The following is an 18,822-nucleotide window of genomic DNA, read 5'->3' as shown; positions in this document are numbered from 1 at the left end:
CTGTGCCACGTTGCGCCAACTGCGATGGGGAGCACCCTGCCTACTCCAGATCATGCCAAACTTGGAAAAATGAAAAGGAAATCATAGCCATAAAAACAATAGAAAACATCAGCTTCAAAGAAGCGCGCGAAAAACTGAAAAAGAAAAACCCATTCGTTTTAACAGCGAAGGCAGACTACTCCAAGGTGGCGCGTGGGGGCGACACGCCACGCTTGAATCTGGCTCCTGTCCAGGCAATGCCTCAGACAGGACCACCCCCGCCCCAGGCAGGGACAGCGAAAGCTTCCTTGCCATCTGCAAAACAGGGCCTACCGGTCTCACAACCGCCAGCCCAAAAGGCTTCCCTTCAGAAGAAGCCTGAAACACAAGCACCCGCAGCTGACCAGCGGACGTCCAGCGCCTCCGAGGAAGCGATGGACACTAGTCTTAGTTCGCCGCCGCTTCTGCGCCGGCACAACTCCCTTGAAAAGAAAAAAAGGGACAAACCCCGAATAACGGGCCCTGAGAGACCCGAAACCTAAATTTTTAACTCTAAACAAAATCCACCCAATATGGCGTTCCTCATTCACTGGAACTGTCGAGGTCTAATTAACAACTATAGTGATGTAAAAGATCTCTTAAACACGTTCTCTCCATTCGTCATCTGTTTACAAGAAACAAACCTAGGACCTGAATATAAAAACATTCTAAAAAATTATAAAGTCTTTCGGTGTGACCGGGAGCAGTCTGGTAGATTATCAGGAGGTGTCGCTATTGTTATCCAGAGTGGTGTTGCAACCAGACAAATCAAGCTCAAAACTAAATACGAAGCTGTAGCTGTTACCACTTTGCTTTTTAAAACGATAACGATATGCTGCTTATATCTTCAACCTCATTCACCAGTAAACCTCCATGACTTAGAGGAGCTTTTAGACCAGCTGCCAGAGCCTTATCTGGTAGTTGGTGATTTTAATGCCCATTCATCTTTTTGGGGCAGTGAATTAACAGATACTAGAGGCCGCATATTAGAAGATTTTATATTATGTAACAACATATGTTTGCTGAACACCGGAAAGCAAACATACTGCTCACCAAGGTCTGGAAAAATGAGCTGTTTAGATCTATCCCTCTGCTCGCCATCGATTTTTAATTATTTTAAATGGGACGTGATAGACAACCCGTATGGAAGTGATCATCTACCTGTTGTTATTGAGCTTTTATCTTCTCCATCAATCATCCCTTCTAAACCACGTCGCTGGAAGCTCCACCTAGCCGACTGGTCATTGTTCAAATCAGAAGCCAATTTAGAAAACATTTTTTCAGACAGCCTCAGTGTAGATGAATTAAATGAGCTTTTCACGACCCGTATCCTTGCTGCTGCTCACCTTGCTATCCCCCAGTCCTCGGGCAAAATACAACCAAATCATAAACTGTGGTACACACGGGAATGTAAGGAAGCAAAAAAACAACAAAATAAAGCCTGGGGTGTCTTTCGCAGGTACCCAACGCACGAGAACCTAATGAGCTTTAAGAAAGCAAGAGCAAAAGCAAGATATATTCGTCGCAGCGCAGAGAAAACATCTTGGAAAAACTATGTTTCATCTATAAACAGTTCCATCACATCCAAAAAGGTATGGGAACAAGTTCGCAAACTAGATGGTACCTACTCCCCCTACACAGTCCCTCTCCTAACCCCTCCAGGTGTGCAAACTAGCTTGCAGGAGCAGGCAGATATACTCGGTGAGCATTTCTGCAGAGTGTCTAGCTCTAACCACTACACAGAATCATTCTTAAGATATAAAATCACAGCTGAAAAACAGAAACTCCCAACTAGCGGTGGCAGCAATGAACTGATTAACAGTTTAATCACAATACAAGAAATTCATAGAGTTCTATCTACTGGCAAAAATACTGCCCCAGGCCCCGACGAGATACATTATGAAATGTTGTCCCACCTCTCTGAGCCATCTGTAGAAGCCCTTCTAAAGTTTTTCAACAAGATATGGGTAGTAGGACAGATACCGGAGGCGTAGAAAAAAGCTTTGTTGTACCATTTTTGAAGCATGGCAAACCACCAACTTCGGCCAGCAGTTATAGGCCAATATCATTAACTAGCTGTCTGGCAAAATCATTTGAGAGTATTCTTAATATTAGATTAATGTTTATCCTAGAATCCCAAGAGCTTCTCGATATTCATCAGTGTGGTTTTAAGAAGGCATGTTGTACAACTGACCATCTTGTCCGTCTGGAAAATACCGTCAGAGAAGCATTTATACCCAGACAGCACTGTCTAGCGGTCTTCTTCGATCTTGAAAAGGCATACGACACAACATGGAGGTTTGGAATATTGCGTGACCTTGCAGACTTGGGCATCCGTGGGAGAATGCTAAACATCTTGCGTGATTTCCTCTCTAACCGCTCATTTAATGTTCGCCTAGGCACAACTATGTCAAAAACATTTATCCAAGAGAATGGCGTACCACAGGGATGTATTTTAAGTACTACATTGTTTGTTGTAAAAATGAATAGTATAAGTAAAGTAATCCCAGAGTCTGTTATGTATTCACTCTACGTTGATGATTTGCAAATTGCCTGTACATCATCCAACATATCATCCTGTGAGAGGCAAATACAGATAACATTGAATAAGTTAGCTACATGGGCAGACAGGAATGGGTTTAAATTCTCCCCTCAAAATACAGTAGCTGTTCTTTTTTCACTGAAGAGAGGCCTACAGACAGATCCAACTTTATACCTAAATGAAGCTGAACTGCCAGTAAAAAATAAACACAAATTTTTAAGTATAACTTTTAATAAAAAACTAACATTCCTGCCTCACATAACTAACCTTAAGAAGAAAGCTTCTAAGTCCCTCAACATACTCAAAGTTCTCTCAAAGAAGCACTGGGGATCCGATCGAACATGCCTTTTACACATTTACCGCTCTCTTGTACGCTCCAGTTTAGATTACGGTTGTATTGTGTATGGCTCCGCGAGGTCATCATATCTAAAGCGATTAGACCCAATACATAACCTCGGCTTACGTCTTTCTAGTGGTGCATACAGAACATCCCCCATTAAAAGCATCTATGTAGAAACAAATGAACCACCCCTTGCCGACAGGAGGAGCATGCTTACATGTGAATACATACTCAGGATAAGATCTTTACCAAAACATCTCTGTTTCCCCTTAGTTACAAAGTGCCCTTCCAGAACACTGTTCATAAACAAACCCCATGCTATCAGGCCTTTACTACTCCGCTTTGAAGAAATATGCCAAGATTTAGGAATACTGGATGCACTTCCAACTGTAGCCCAGAGACAGTATCCATTTCCGCCCTGGTACAGCCTTCCCTCTACATGTGACCTCACACTGACAGCCTTCCGAAAAAATCAAACAGCACACGAACACATATTACAGGAATACCTAGCACTACGAGAGAAGTATATGAACTTCACAGAATTTTTCACAGATGGATCAAAAACAGCAAATTATGTTGGATGTGCTGTCGTGCAAGGCAACGGAGAAAAAGTTGTAAGGCTACCTAACAGTGCCTCAATATTTACTGCAGAATGTTACGCTGTCTATGTAGCTGTAAATAAAATTATGCAACAGAACTGTGAAAAGAGCATAATCTATACCGATTCTTTAAGTGTGCTTACGGCATTACATTCCAAAAATGCAGTTGAGCCTATAGTAGGGAACATCATTCACGGCATAGAAAAAATAACAACGCAAGGCCAAACCATGATCTTTTGCTGGGTTCCTAGCCATGTTGGGATAGATGGTAACGAAGTAGCCGACTCATGTGCTGCACAAGCTCGAACTAAGAAAATAAAGAAAATACCAATTCCCTACAAGGATTGTATTAAGTTAGTAAAAAGAAGCCTGATAGATAAATGGCAGAAAAAATGGAATAACGAAGAGCAAAATAAACTACACACAGTAAAACCCATAGTAGGAGAATGGAAATCATGTACACAGAACAAACGCTTCAGTGAGGTGATTTTGTGCCATCTTCGAATCGGACATACACACTTGACACACAATTTCTTACTGAGAAAAGAGCAAAAACCATTATGCAAAGAATGTGGAGGTGAGCTCACCGTGAACCACATTTTGATCTCGTGCACAGAACTTGAACAGTTAAGGAAAAAATATTTTACTCCATTCTATAATGAACGCATCCCATTCCTCCCCTGTTTACTATTAGGAAACAACCCGCTTGTTGAAATTTCATCTGTTTTTAGTTTTCTTAAAGAGTTAGGGATTCTAAATCAGCTGTAATTTTCTAAACTTTTCATTTTCACTCATAAAGAAGCTTAGCAACCTAGTGTTTGGCGCATGATGGCCATAGTAGCCTATGTGCCAAAAAACCCAACCAAACCAAACCAAACCAAATTAAGGCTCTGCATGCACCACTGAGCAGTCGCCTGTAAAATGCTGAAACAAGACTTGTGCTCCATACCTCTCAACCACTAATGGCAATCTGCTAGTTAACGACAGCATTCTCTGAACTATCTGATATTTGAATATGCTTACCTGTAAATTTTTTTAGAAGGCATGGTGGTATTTTTAAATGTTCTTTAAAAATGTGTTCTGCCTATTTTGGTTGAAGAAACTTGCATGTAGCAACAGGAAGCCACATTTGCTCTCTTCACTGGTAGCCATCACTTATTTTCCTTTTTTTTTTCCTTTGCAGGATTGGGCTTAGAGCTTTTGTTCTATGCTTCCTTTGGCTGCAGTTTGCGGCGTCCCACCATTTTGAAGAGGGAAGGTGGTTGAACACATTCTACATGGCATGGTCGCAGCTTGCCCTTGCTTCCGCCACATTCGTCTTAGCTGTTGCTCACACTTTGTTCCTCATCAAGATCCAGCTGCGTGGCGGTGCGTTCAGGTAAGCAGAGCGCTCTGTTGCTTATTTTTCTGCTGGGAATAGAGAAGGCTTTGTTCCATTAATCAAGTTACTTTCTCTAAGCCATAGAGAATGCTGTTGCATTAGCATAGCAAAGCACCGTGAATCAATGTACCAACATTTTGCTCACATTTATTTGTCACGTGTGATTGTATGTGTTGAAAGAATTTTTTTTCAAGTAATGTGACTTCCTTTTTTTTTACTTCTCATGCATACCATTTTATGTGGAGAGTTTCAGAGAAATTAGTTATTGCTACAAAAGGGCTGCTGCATATGCCAGTAGCCTGTCATGTTGTCTGAGCTACAGTGAGCTCATGATAATGAGAAAACTGAAAAAATTGACCGTTAAACCACTTATGATCAGAAATCACCCGCAAACATCCATATTTGCTTTGGATGCGAACAGTAGTTGTTGTAGAATGCAGGTACTAGCACCAAAAAATTGACATTTGACTCGCTATTCAGCTGCTAAATTGGTGCATCGTGCGTTAGGTATGGTAATGAAATCCAATAGCAGCTGTGACTTCATGATCGCGCAGTGCATGAATCAAACTGCTACGCATACATTGGGTTAGATCCCCTATCCAGACAGCGGTGCTCCCGCTTTTCAAAGAATTGTCAAGATTGTTAACTGCGCTAATTTTTACTTGTTCACGAGAGCACCCACTTCGAATACTTGTCTCAGATCTGCTGCTTCGTCACAAGACTTGGGCTTTGCGATTTGCCGGTATTGTGACAATCCACTCAGCTTAAGAATGCTCCATAAATGCACTTATGCCTTATCGCACGGTCGGCCGCTGCCAGCATTGTTGCCAGTTTCTTTTCTTCTCTCTCTCTCTTTCGCTTCAGCATCTGGCACCATCTTCCGACACACTGTATCAACTTGGCATCCAGGATCGGTGCACACGAAGTGGTCATTGCCAATCGCGGATGCCGCAAGCGTCTGCAAAACTTTTGTTAGCTCTCGGCATTGTTCTACTTCCAGATTTTAGAATTTTTCTGTGGCGCGGCTATAGTAGTACTAAAATGAGACTTTCATTCAGCCAAAAATTACAGGTTGAACACGTTGACAACTTGGGCGACCAGTCGATGCTGTTTTTCTTCTGCACCAAGCAAGTCTAGCCAGGCAGTTGGGCAGTAGCAGAGGCAATGGGATAGATTTGCATAGGTAGTGGGACATTTAAGACAGGACGGGTCAGATCAATAGCAATTAAAGAGGTTATAAGCATAGTGAAAGTGGTCTGCTATTCTGCAATTTCTTTGCCATCGACAATGGCATTCTGTGTTGCTCATACTCATAGAGATCACACTGTAAATTCATCAACCGGATCAGCATCACTACTGCATTGAACACCTCTGTTCTAAGGTAATGATGATGCACCTGCAGAATTTAGGTTTTGCTTCACTGTTGCCCTATTAACTGTGGGTCTCCAAGCATATTGTTAATATGATGGCGTGTCCACCGCTGTCGCAGCCCCATTGTGGGCACATATTTTTTCCCGCCCCTTTTTTCATATTAGCGAGAGAGAGAAGGGGTCTTTTAGTTGGCACGCAATAAAATAAAATCAAGCCTACTGTGCACTTTGCCGCTTTTCTATCATAAGTGCAAGAATGTGCATTTTGGTTTCCTTGTGCTCATTGTAGAGAGGCAAGGCTATTTGCTTTGAGGACACAATAGTGAGCTCTAAGGTCATGGGTGTGGCGATGGCAACTGACATCTTGTCCTCTTACGGGGTTTTGGGTAAACATAGCACACTAGCTTTGAGCACAGGGAGTTCGACATACATCCATCGATGCAGCCACATCAGCTGTGCGGGCTGGTGTGGGTGACTGGTTGCCCCAACACTAGAGCTTTGTAGTGGTTTCACTCGAAGTCACGTTCTCCGGCCTTGCCTGTATTATTACAGATGGCGGAAGCAGGCTGCGCGCTGGCCACTAGGATCTTTATCATCACATTTCCCGTTCCAATGCGTCTTTAAATATATGCACTCAGCTCAATAATTTGAACTTGTATTACAATTTAGGCTATGGTTCAATTCATTTCAGCAGTGAAATTTCATTGCGCTTTGATGCTAAAAGTACTATACGGTGTTCAGTGAGTATGAGGTTGCGAAGACTGAAATAATTCATTACATCCAGGATTTCTTTAAATTGAATTTAATTGCAGTGAGGTTTGAGTGCATTGCCTTTTTCAGTTTCCATCACGAATTCAGGAACAGGAAGTCACTTTTGCTCTTGATTATGATCTCCTAGCTTCCAGCAGGATTCACTCTTCCTACTTTCTTTTAAGTGTCTCGCAGTACTAAGCCTTGCAGAAGCAGTCATTGTGACACGCATACAGATTTCCCCAGGAAGCTGGTTGGCTCGGGTGCAGGCAGCCTGTCATCTTCGAGCCCCTGTGCCTCTAGTGGTGTGAGCCTGAGTTCAGCGGAATACCTGCCCAGCTGGGACGAGGGTTCTCAGCACATTGGCCAGAGTGACTTCTGAGACAGGCGGAGCACATACAGCTGGCAGACGAAGTCCTCTCGTCGCTCAGCACGTCTGACAGACCTTTCCGACAGGATGAGCGACCTGCACATATCCCCAGAGAGTGAACGGTCGTGGACCACTAGTGAGTTGGCTGCTGCTGCTGCTGCTGCTGCTGCTGCTGCTGCTGCTGCTGCTGCTGCTGCTGCTGCTGCTGCTGCTGCTGCTGCTGCTGCTGCTGCTGCTGCTGCTGCTGCTGCTGCTGCTGCTGTTTTTACAAAGGGCATTCGCAGTGTTGTGGCTGGAATAACATTGCACGTTGGTAGAAGTGGCTGCCAGACAGTAATTAGTACAGTTTTTCTTTAGCACAGTGTTTGTTGCACTTCGAACAGCCAAAAACATTGCAGCATTGCAGTGCACACTTTGCCGGCAACGGGTTAAGTGAACGGTGGTTACTGCTTCACAACAATAAATGCAAAACACTGTAGTGCCATCTACTGACACAAGCTCAAAACACTTCACTGGCAATGCAAAGGAATTGTTGCCTTTCATCTTCTCGTTTGCATCATGATCTTGTGTCACGTTTCACTCAGTTGCTAGTCCCCTTAAACTTGCTTTCTGCGAGTGTGATTACTATTTCTAATTAGATACACTGAAATCATAGTGCATGCTTAACAGCTGCAGATCAGGATTAAATAAAGGTGTTCAAAGTAGTATATCTTATGACAGCACACTTGTAATGCCTCAAATTAAGGAATTCTACCCGTATATTATTAATAGAAAGATGGCTGTAAAAGTGGAACAAAGCAGGGACTTCGCTGAAATGTCGGCACTGCATTTGGTTCTTTGTTTCTGTCCATTTTATTCATGATGAACCATCAGCATTTTTCCTATGTAGCCATTCTTGTGCAATACACCACCAGTTAATTGGTCTCCATGCTGATTAACAACAAAGATGTAAATTTGATGATCATGCCATCAAAAATGAAAAAGGAAACTGGCATTGATCTAGCTGTCCTCGAAGACAAAAAGAGTTGAATAAGCAATAGCCAATCTGTAATACTTCATTTAGTTGGTTTGGTCTGCATGTTTCTTTCCAATTAACCCTTTATAGGACAGCAAATATTTTTGCAAAATAATAAAAAATCATTATTTGCGTGTATAAATGATTGTTTTAGGTTTTAGAGGATTTAACATCCCAAAGCGACTTAGGCTACAATTTACGCTTTAGTGGAGGGCTCTGGAAATTTCGATCACTTGATATTCTTCGATGTACACTAATATCGCACAGTATATTGCACCTGCCAACCCTCCCAATTTGCCCATGAGGCTTCCAATTTTTTTTTCTCTCTCTCTGGACTTCCCATTTGTACTACCACCACCCTGTATCTTCCAAAAGTTGCCTCTGCCAATGCAAGAATAGCTTTTGTGGAACTGGCACGGTTGCAGCTGGCATGGCGGAATCTGCAACCGTATCCTAATAGTCAGCATCACTATTAACGGCCACGCTAGCACCATCAGCATCATAGGTTCAGCAGCTGACCAGAGCCTGACCAGCTGTGGCTGCTTTGGCTTTGCAGCGTTCATTCTGAACAAGGCCACCATTTTATTGCGCTCATGATTTTTTTTGCCCCCTGTGCTCCCCTGCTCTTCTTTGCTGTCTTTTCACGTATTTAAACACAAGTACTTACCTTCGAAGAATACCATGTTAGCCTGCTCTCTAAGGATAGTTGCACATCATGCCTTGTGCTAGCCTATACAGACAACGCGTCTCCATCCAGAGCAGCGCTTCGTTGCGAGATTAGTATATGCGAAGACTGTAGTCAGAAATCGTCAAAACACCTACGTCTGATTGGTGTTGTGATTTTGATTGTGGTTGTGATTTTCTTCTACATGGATTTTCTTCTACAACGCCTCCGGAGAGCTAGTGTTCGGTGTCTGCTATAGACCCCGTGACAGTCACGTATCATTCCCCGATTCCCTACGCCATGAATTAACGATTATGAGGAATGAGTTCCCCAAAGCACCCATATTTCTCTTTGGTGATTTCAATGGACCATTTGCGGAAAAGCTCCTGCGCATGCGCGACAAAGGAGCAACTAGCGCCCTTTGTAGGCAATTTGGTTTTGGTTGGAAAACATGACACGCCAGCGCTGCCTGGCCGTGCATTCTGGCGCTGTTGAGCGGTGGATGATTTGAGTTTCTTGTCTCGTGTGTGTTTCTTGTGTGTGCCCGTGGCTCAGGAAAACTTAGCATTTAAAAAAAAAAGTCGGACATGTGAAAAAAGGCCGTCTGGATACTTCATGACTGGTCCCCGAGCGCGAGTCGTCTGCTAACGAAGTAGTGTGCTCTGTGTCCTCTAACGCTGCTGCTTTGTGGAGGCGCTTTTGTTCTCCCCGTGTTTTTTTTTTTCATCTTTTTGTCGGTGCCATATTCTATTCTTATGAGTTTTGTTTCCTTCTAAAGCCGCACCATTTATGGAAAAGGGGCCATCTCTGCCTTGAGACAAGGTAGTGTAGAGCTTCCCTTTGACACATCAGAACTATCAACTTGCAGAGTACGCCCGTGCAAGAAGAAGCATCCTAGTGCCCTCACAGAAACACTCAACAGCAGCCGTGCTACATGCTGACAGGTTTCGCTGAGCCTTCAATAAGGAGTAAAGAAACGCAGCATTGTTCACTGTTGCATGCAGTCGAAAGACAGCCATTTGACTGGAACGCCTTCTATCTAAGCTAAGCATGCGCCATGCAACAGCGACACTTGAATGTATATATAACGAGAACCACGACGACATACAAGGCGCGAAAGACGAAACCGTTGATGGGGTCGGTCGGACCCATCGGGCCCTTTCCGAAGTAGCTGGGCGTTCTTGCTGTATTTGGCACTTGCTGCCAAATCAACACATATCGGTTTTATAAGAGTTCGTCCATCGACAGATTCGGTGGGAAATGAATTTATATACTTGTATGAACATCCACCGTAAATCCAACAATACAATAGCAAGGTGCGCTATACCTGAACAGCGGTAGCACGGCAGAGTGCTGTCTACGCAGGAAGCGGTCTGTCAGTAAGCGAAGCTCTCGCGTATGAGCGCGAGCGTGGTTGAGATAATACGAGTCGTTTAACAATCAGTAAAGCCTGGACTACATCAGAAGCTGCAGGGACGAAGTCAGCAGGAACTCTTACCCTACATCAGAAAACCCAGACAAACATTTGCGCGTGTTACAAAATAGTGCATCCCATGTCACTGTAACACTCGTCTGCGCATTAGCGCTCATGCAATACATGTTCATTTTGTGTACCAGCATTCTGCACAAGAGAGATACACATGTTTCTAACCAAAATATCTCACACCGCAACGCAATCGCAGTGAATTCAAACAATGTGGCCCGAATCAACAGCGAACCATGGCATTGTCGCATAAACACTGCGGTCTTCATGGATGCTGCTCACTCTCATCAAAACTTATTAGTGTTATGAAGATTCAAGTTCCTGACATGGCCTTCCTCCTTGAAGCATCGGCCAGGATGCAGCTGCAGGCGAACAGTTGAGGACGAAAACTGCACGTATTGCTCATACGTGGCCATTATTCTGGCTACAACCCGATTCTTCTACAACGCAAAGTTCCAGTGCTCGGCTTGGGTGATCCCATGAGCGTACTTCTCAGCACACTAACTGTGAAAATTTGCTCACTTATTATATTTAAGTAGACAAAATTGCACCGTGAAGACAGGCTGAATCTGGCCAGATGACAGCTTACCATGTGTTGAATACAAAGAGACCATTGCAAATGAAAACAGCATCCTTTAAGTTTACGGGGAAAACAAAATACAAGTACTATCGTCATTACTGGTAATTTTTCGCAAGCAAACTGTAAGAATGACAATAAATTTTTTGCAGTGACCGACAAGCTGAACCCCATCGCCATTCAACAATGATCACTCGAGTGGCATGAATCTAATTTCCTTGAAATTCAATTACCTCAGTGTTACAAATGCATTTTTTTTGCTGCCAAACATAAAAAGATCCAAGCAATCAACTTTTGCCGACCAAGAACAAGCTGTTATCAACACCTTTGATACAGACCACTAACATAGGTGCTGACATGTATTCGAGCAGTGTTTGTGGCAAGGTTAGCAATTTTATAAACAAGTCTCCTTTGTCAACATCTCCCGTTTTGTAGCGAAGTCGTATGAATACCAACATGCGTAAGTGGTCCCCTCCCCCAATGTAGAAACCCAATCTGCACAGCATAATCACACACAAACAAGTACTGAAAAGCGCAGGCCCACTTTACATAAATACTCTACTGCATCCAACGTCTTAAAAAAAAGACCAGTTTTCATCATGCGAGCAAGTAGTAGCTTGTAGTAAAAATAAACAAAAAATAAAACGTTTTGAGAGTCCATTCCTGACATAATCGCTTCTATTACGAATTCCAAGTTTCATTTTTAGTACTCCCTCTTGATGTCCTACTAAAAAAACACTCCCTCCACAGAACAAAAAAATTTTGTTGCGGTTAAGTCTTTTCATTGCTTGAAGAGTCAAGATAGCTGGTATAGTGCATTTGTCAATGAAAACTGATTGGCATTGGCTGATGGGGCCCTCCACCTTCCTCGGTAATCACCCATGAGTTGCTGCATGGCAATCACCCTCAGGGTGACATCCCTCCACCCATGTCAGGACCTCCTCTGTCCACAACAGCCACTGCATCGGTTCTTTCCGTGGCCAGCAACTTCTGGTTTCACCTCCTCTCCCCTAGAAGCGGAGAGGAAGATTTTCCTCTCTCCACTGTGCAACCTGCCAACAGCGGTACATGGTTTACACGTACTCAACGTACACATTCTTCTCTGCCGTACAAGTGGAGAGCAGGATATCCCCTCTCCAATTTGCCACCAGCTAACCATTGAAAGTAATGTCACAGCTTGACATATACTGAAACCAGCACCATCTCCTGAGCGGGCAACTAGTTCCAACGCATTCATTACTAACACTGTAGCAATTAATCAGATCAACTTACAAGGGAGTAGTGTGCCAGCACTCTCCAACGGGTTGGCAGTGTGTGGCCCATCAGCTGTGGCCGCAGCAGAGAGTCTTGCAGGTTCAGTGTTCGCTTCACCTGAGTCTCGCATGCCAGGGACAGCGCATACACCTCTTCCAGATGCGCCCGATACTGCTCCACCTCAGTCTCGAATTGGCTCTGCACAACACAGCAAGCAAGTAGCATGTAATCTGAATTCCTTCTCCTGCTAAGCCGTAGCCCAGCAACATCAAAAGCTTGTATACTGACTACCATACTTGTAGAGGCGATAGCACACCTTGCAAAGGTGTCAATGTTTAAATAAACTGTCATGTGAATTTTGTTAGTCATGTATTTTCTTTGCGACAATCAAAAGGTCCTTGTCGAACTAAAGCTGGGCTGATAAACGCAGAACACTGAAAGAGACATGAGAATGACCGCCTGCCGCCGGGGCAATAATCAGCGTGGTATTGAGACATGCAGGTTTGCTTGAAAGTGTGTGGAAGAGGAAGAGGGAAGGGTGTTCCAAATGGCTGCCCTGTACCAGGGGAATGGGATTTTGGGATGTAAAAGGAAATCAGAGATGTCAGGAGCACGATAACTTCTGACACACAAGCATGAGGCCCTTGAATAATGAAACTAGTGCTTTGTAGGCATTAAGGGTCAACAATGGCTTTGGCCACAGTTCCATGATCTCAGCATCCATCAGATGGTGAGAACAAAGGTTTAAAAACTAATACAGTTTCTGAGAACGTTAGTTATGGTTTAGCTCTGGTAAACCCTAGTTGAATTGCAAGAGCAACGACGGAAGCTTCTTTTGCTTGCTACGTTATTCCCCTATCATGCCCCATCAGTGTAAGGTGCTACATTATTGGTGGGCACTTAATCCCTGGTATGACGCGAGAACGTAAGCTACCAGCTCACATATAAAGTCACGCTTCAACCAAGCCGTACAGAAATGCCTGCGTATCATAGGGGTAACGAGAATGCAAACTCTTCTTGCAGGCTGATTCTGATATCACCCTCTCATATGAAAAGAGTGACCCGAGTTGGCAGCTCCTGCCCATAGCATAGGGGTAACGTGAATTGAAATGTCATGGCAGGCTGATTTTTTATGAGGAGACCGTAGCTACGCCTCTTCACGGCGTAGCTGCGGCCACCCAAGGTCTCGCTTTGGCTGTTGTAGTAGTATTGCTTTCGCAATTAATTGCCAAAACATAAGGCTGGTGACACCTACCACACATAAATGCAAAGATAGTTTGCCATTAGCAGCACTGTCAAAGGCAGCGCCACTGTCAGCATACTAGAACGCTGCCCATGCAAACCATTTTAAAAGACGGTGAGAACGCAGAATTACACCACACAAAATGCAATGAAGAGAGAAAAAAAAAGATGTAGGTGCCTGAAGGTTCTTTGAATGAAAATAACCCTTTGCATTGCGGTTGTTCTGAAATATGTAGTGCATGTGTCAACCCCAGGCAGTGTAGCCAGTCTACTAGTAGAGTTACAAAATTTGAACATAATACGGCATCACTACTGGTTCTGGCCAATCACATAAGAGTAGGATGAGAATATACAACGAAGTGGTGCGCAGTGTGTCCTCATCCTCCTCGTGTTTTCAACCAGTGGCAATAAAAAGTGCCTATGACAATGCCCGATGCCGGCAGAACAAGGGCCCAATCATCAAAGTGTAGTTGGCAAAGAAGTTCGAATTGCACGTTGTTTGCCTGGCTTCTATACGCTGGTGGTCGCTGCCTCAGAAGTGATAAGCAGCGCAAGAGCAACTTTCAATAATAATCTTGGGGCATGTGTGTGCTGTGAAATCAAAAACTGCACAACCGTGCAAATTTGCAGCAAGCCGCTCAGATCACGCTCAAGTGTGGAAGGTAGGAAGGAGTGGCATTTCTCTTTTCATCTCTGCTAACATCGTAACATATTCACATTTTTTTTTGAAGTTGCAAGCGCGCCACAATGCCACCCCTCGAGAAATTATAAACAAGGTGCAGAGGCGGGATGAAGTGCAGGGTACGTGCAGATGCGCAGCGCATTCTAGTGATGAAATTTTTTGCCTCGCCCTTTTGTTTTTCACGGTGTTCGACCTGAAATTTTGCGCAGTCCCAATGAGTTCGAAACAATGAGGTTTTACTGTATGTGTTTACTTGTCTCAGACAGCTGACTGTACCTTTAACGTCATTATAGCCAAAATTCATATTCTACACCAAGTTCACTCATCTGCGCTTTAATTATGGTCTAGCTTGTGCAGTTTCAAGCAATATCAAATGCCATGAAGTAAAGTGCTGTGGGTGTGCATATGCCAAACAAAATTGTAGGCCACAGGACAAAATACCAGAGCTATAGGTCAATTTCAACCAAGTGGCATTTTCTGCATTGTTTTAATCAAGACAGATGTCGCATTAAAGACTGGGCTGGACAACTTGAGCTAACAACGAAATATTGTGATGTTATCATAAGGTACAGTAAACTAAAATTATTTGACCCCCATTAATTCGAAATTTCAAAATAGGAGTGCAGTCCCAGCTGACGTCCGTGTAAATATATGGTGTCAGACGCTCGTCAATTCGGACATGGAAGGCCTTGTGCCTGTTAATTCAGATGAGGAGTCGCATCCAGGTATGACCTGCGAAGCTAGTGGTTAGCCAAACTGATGTTCTCTGACATGAATTGCATAAAACAGTGGTACCTACACACCTCAGACGTGCACGCTACGGCAGGAATGATGATGATCACAAGTATTCCACTGCCGAAATACAGCATAGCCACATAAATAGTTTTGATTAAATTCACGCCATCCCACCACTGACATTGGGCCTGTGCATAGGTCAGCCGTGTTGTTTCGGACGCTGCTTAGCACGTCACACGCTGTTCTAACGACCACGCATATTTCTCTCTCTTGAATCCACATGCTTCCTCCACTCTTCAAGTACACTGAACCGTAGCGTTCCGAGGATGATCGTCCATGCGTTGAAGCTTCCTCAAAATGAAATGGGGTTGTTCGTGAAGAGGTACCATTGCTACTGAGCTGCACTACGAAAATGTTTGTGAAGGCTGAGCCGAGCCAGCAAGCAAGCAAGCAAATAAAGAAGGAATCTAACAGAACAGATGGTTTTTGGGAAAGTCAAAGTGTCAAATGAACTTGTACAGTTTCTACTGAGATATGTCAATGTATGTGCCAACTCTGTGGTGAAAATATATACAGCTTGAGAAAAACATGCAAACACCACAGTGAATGAACAACTTATGTTTCATGTCAAAATAGAAATACAATGATATACATACAGCATCTGCACCAAACTCAAGGACAGCATAATGCATACAGCAGCAGTATTTCAGCTTACATGGTAAGTTATGGAAGCTGAATTTTAAGCATGGCAGCATGCTTTTGGCGCATATATAATTTATATTGATTGGTTCAAATGAGTAATATCAAGGGGCAGGATTTTTCAGTTTTTGTTTGGAAAATCTGGCTCCATCTTTAAGTGTTCTTTTTCAGAACATGTTTAGTCTTTCTTTCTTCTTTTTGCAAATATTATTTTCAACGAGTCAATTACTTTTCTCATTATCTATATGTCAATCTTTGTGGTCAACGGTTGCTTATAGTGCGTCTCAACATTTTTGTCAGCGCAAACAATTTATTTACTTCTAATTAATGTCCAAATGAGAGCATTTTGAACTGTGCCTGTGAAAGAAATTAATCATTGAGAAAAATGCAACACAATAAATAAGAAAGTAGGCAGAATAAAAATGCAAGTAGAAGTTTACTTTAATGAACTATGGTAGTTTAAAATATTAGTGTTGGTTTCTTGAGTTCCTGCGCTGCATTAAATGAAAGCATGGGGCAATGTTATGCTCCCTCCTCATCATTGTCTCTATGTGTGCCCTAACCTTTTATTTATCATGGCTGACCGACTTGCCGAACAATGCACCCTCTTATATTCCATAGCCTTAGTGTTGACCGAAGTGATGGTTTGGCTTGGTTTGTAGGGTTTAACGTCCTGAAGCAACTCTTTAGACAACGCGAGGCACCAAAACGAAAGACGCCAGAAATTTCGACCACATGGGGTTCTTTAACATGCACTGACACTGCACAGTAAGCGGGCACCTTGGTTTTTTAATCCTGCATCCTTGAGTTCATTAGGCGAGCGCTCTAACCACTGAGCCACAGTGATAGGTGTGACAGGGTGTGACGCAAGTGATGGAACTGCCACTCATTCACTGTGGTAATAAGAACAGAAGTTTTCATGATGCCCATGCATGGTTCCATGTCAGCGCTCTAAAATCAGCTGATACTAATCATCCTTAACCTAGTAGTTGCTCTAATCGGGTGGTGATAGGAAATAAAAAGTGCTCAGATAGCAGGCGGCTGGGAGGTGGTGCTTCCCGGTCTACCGAGGTAACGAAGCAATATCTCAAATTGCACAACTGGTTGCTTATCGAATAATACACAGTGGCATCATGTCCCTGACTTCTCTATTAAACTAGTCAATTTTCAACCTTGATCCAGTGCAATTTGTGCTCAACAGCAAGCCAACTATGCCTTACATGTCAAGAATAATGGCTTCTTTCGGTTAAGCTCAAATTTAAAGAAACTGAAACCGACATACTTTTATGGGTGTTTTTGCTTAAACCAAGAAGTCCAGTCTCTAGTTATATATTCAACAAAAAAATTGTGCTAAATGACCTCGAAGAAAGGCAACTATGCACCTGAAGAGCCCTGGGTCAAGGTGCTACTTATACTCTATCTCAGTAGTTCCTGGCACCAGTACCAAAGCTACCATGATTACAGAGGCAACGGTTTGAGGCTGTGGAATGTAGCGCCAGTATAAAGTACCCGTAAAGCATATGGGATGACCTTTTTTAAAGTGCACATTTGCAAAATGCTATTTCAAATCGAACCTGAACGTACGCTCGACTTATATACATTGTTTCCAGAGTTTAGCGTTCACGACCATTGCATATGCTGAAATCATGTTTTCAACATGTCCAAGTGCTTCGAAGAGGCCGTCTCACTCACAGTCAACTCGTCGTTGTTACTGGGTTTTTTGGCATGTTCATTGGTCATAAACAGCACATCTGGCACTCATTTGGCTTCATCTCACCTACAGCAACATCCACGAGCATTGAATTACCTTTATTTTTTATTTCGGGCAATAATTTTGGCTTTCCCAGGCATAAAAACAAAAGTTGGTTCTTTATAACAAAAATTGTTTCAGTTTTAAAAACCAGATGGCACCAGTAGGCTGAAGTACGACAACTTTGTTTGCATACAATTAACTAAAAGTGCGGACGTGACAAACTGTGTAATGTTACTCAAAACGCCTTTCTAAAGCTTCCGAAAGTTTTTTTTGAAGAGTTGGGATGTAGACTGCATCTATTGATACTCTACAAAGTATAAAAAAAGGCTTGCCTCATTCAAATGCAACCAAACTCAACGTAATAAAATAATAAAGAACGCTGAACATTCCCAGCACCACATACCTCTTCTGTAGGAGTAAAGTTTGCCAGAAGCCGGACCTTGATGAGTTGGTGATAGTTGCAGACTGAACACAGGCGGCTGTCAAACTAGGGCTTAAGAGCTATAGGCGATGAGTCTGGCTCACAGCATGTCGTCGTCGTGAAGTTGAGAGCCTCATCAAACTGTGCAGGAATCGGCTTGTTGTAGTCGCCGTCCTGAAGAAAGAAGCAAAAGTCAAAACTAGATCAGCAGAATGCAGTCAACTGGAGACGTCCAAATTAGAAGGAGCAACAACTACATGCATGTACGCAAAAGGGTACACAAAAATATAGCAACAGCTCCGCATTGCTCAGTAAAGTACATCGCTGCAAAGTAATTTGCCCAGACTGTTGACAGCACAGAACACACTGCTGAGCGAAATTATCAGATCCCGCTGTGACATTCATCACTGATGCATTTATGATACTGCACAAACAAAATGCGCATGATTGCTCCACACATTCTTTTTCCACGAGGAAAAATATACAGGCAGCTGAACAAGCGTAGTGCTTCTAAATCACAAACTTTACAACTACAAATTAATGTTGGAAGGCTTATGACTCATGAGGTCTTAATGTCCCGAAGTAAATCAGTCTACAAGAGATTCCAAATATTGTTATGCTGAACATCAACTACGCGCTTATTTCCAACTATATGCTGTTACTAAACTTGTTGCACAGTGTTCAGTTAGTCGAGCAAAGTTCCTGACAGCACTGTAACGATGAAGTGGACCTATTCTAGTACCTCCACTGAAAAAAAAAACACAAGAGGTTCAGTTCAGAAACATTTTTAACTGCTAAAATTTAGACATTTTCCACAAAGTGTAGCACTTCTGTAGATGTCATTATGCAGTAGCCTGCATATATAGTTATCATGACATCTTCAAAACTCTCTCTTTTCATTACAGTTTATTTTTCCAGATCCAAATT

At 43.0% G+C, this 18,822-nt stretch overlaps 1 pseudogene; it reads left to right on the top strand.

The window, feature by feature from the left end:
* LOC146171588 (uncharacterized) overlaps positions 1-11,299 on the top strand; it is a 28,541-nt pseudogene extending 17,242 nt beyond the window's left edge.
* Positions 11,300-18,822: the final 7,523 nt, after the last annotated feature.

The sequence above is a fragment of the Amblyomma maculatum genome, unplaced genomic scaffold (genome assembly GCF_055883805.1).
Source record: "Amblyomma maculatum isolate TAMU_Amacu unplaced genomic scaffold, ASM5588380v1 scaffold_19, whole genome shotgun sequence".
In the NCBI taxonomy this organism is placed as follows: domain Eukaryota; kingdom Metazoa; phylum Arthropoda; class Arachnida; order Ixodida; family Ixodidae; genus Amblyomma; species Amblyomma maculatum.
This window is presented reverse-complemented; position numbering and strand designations above follow the sequence as displayed.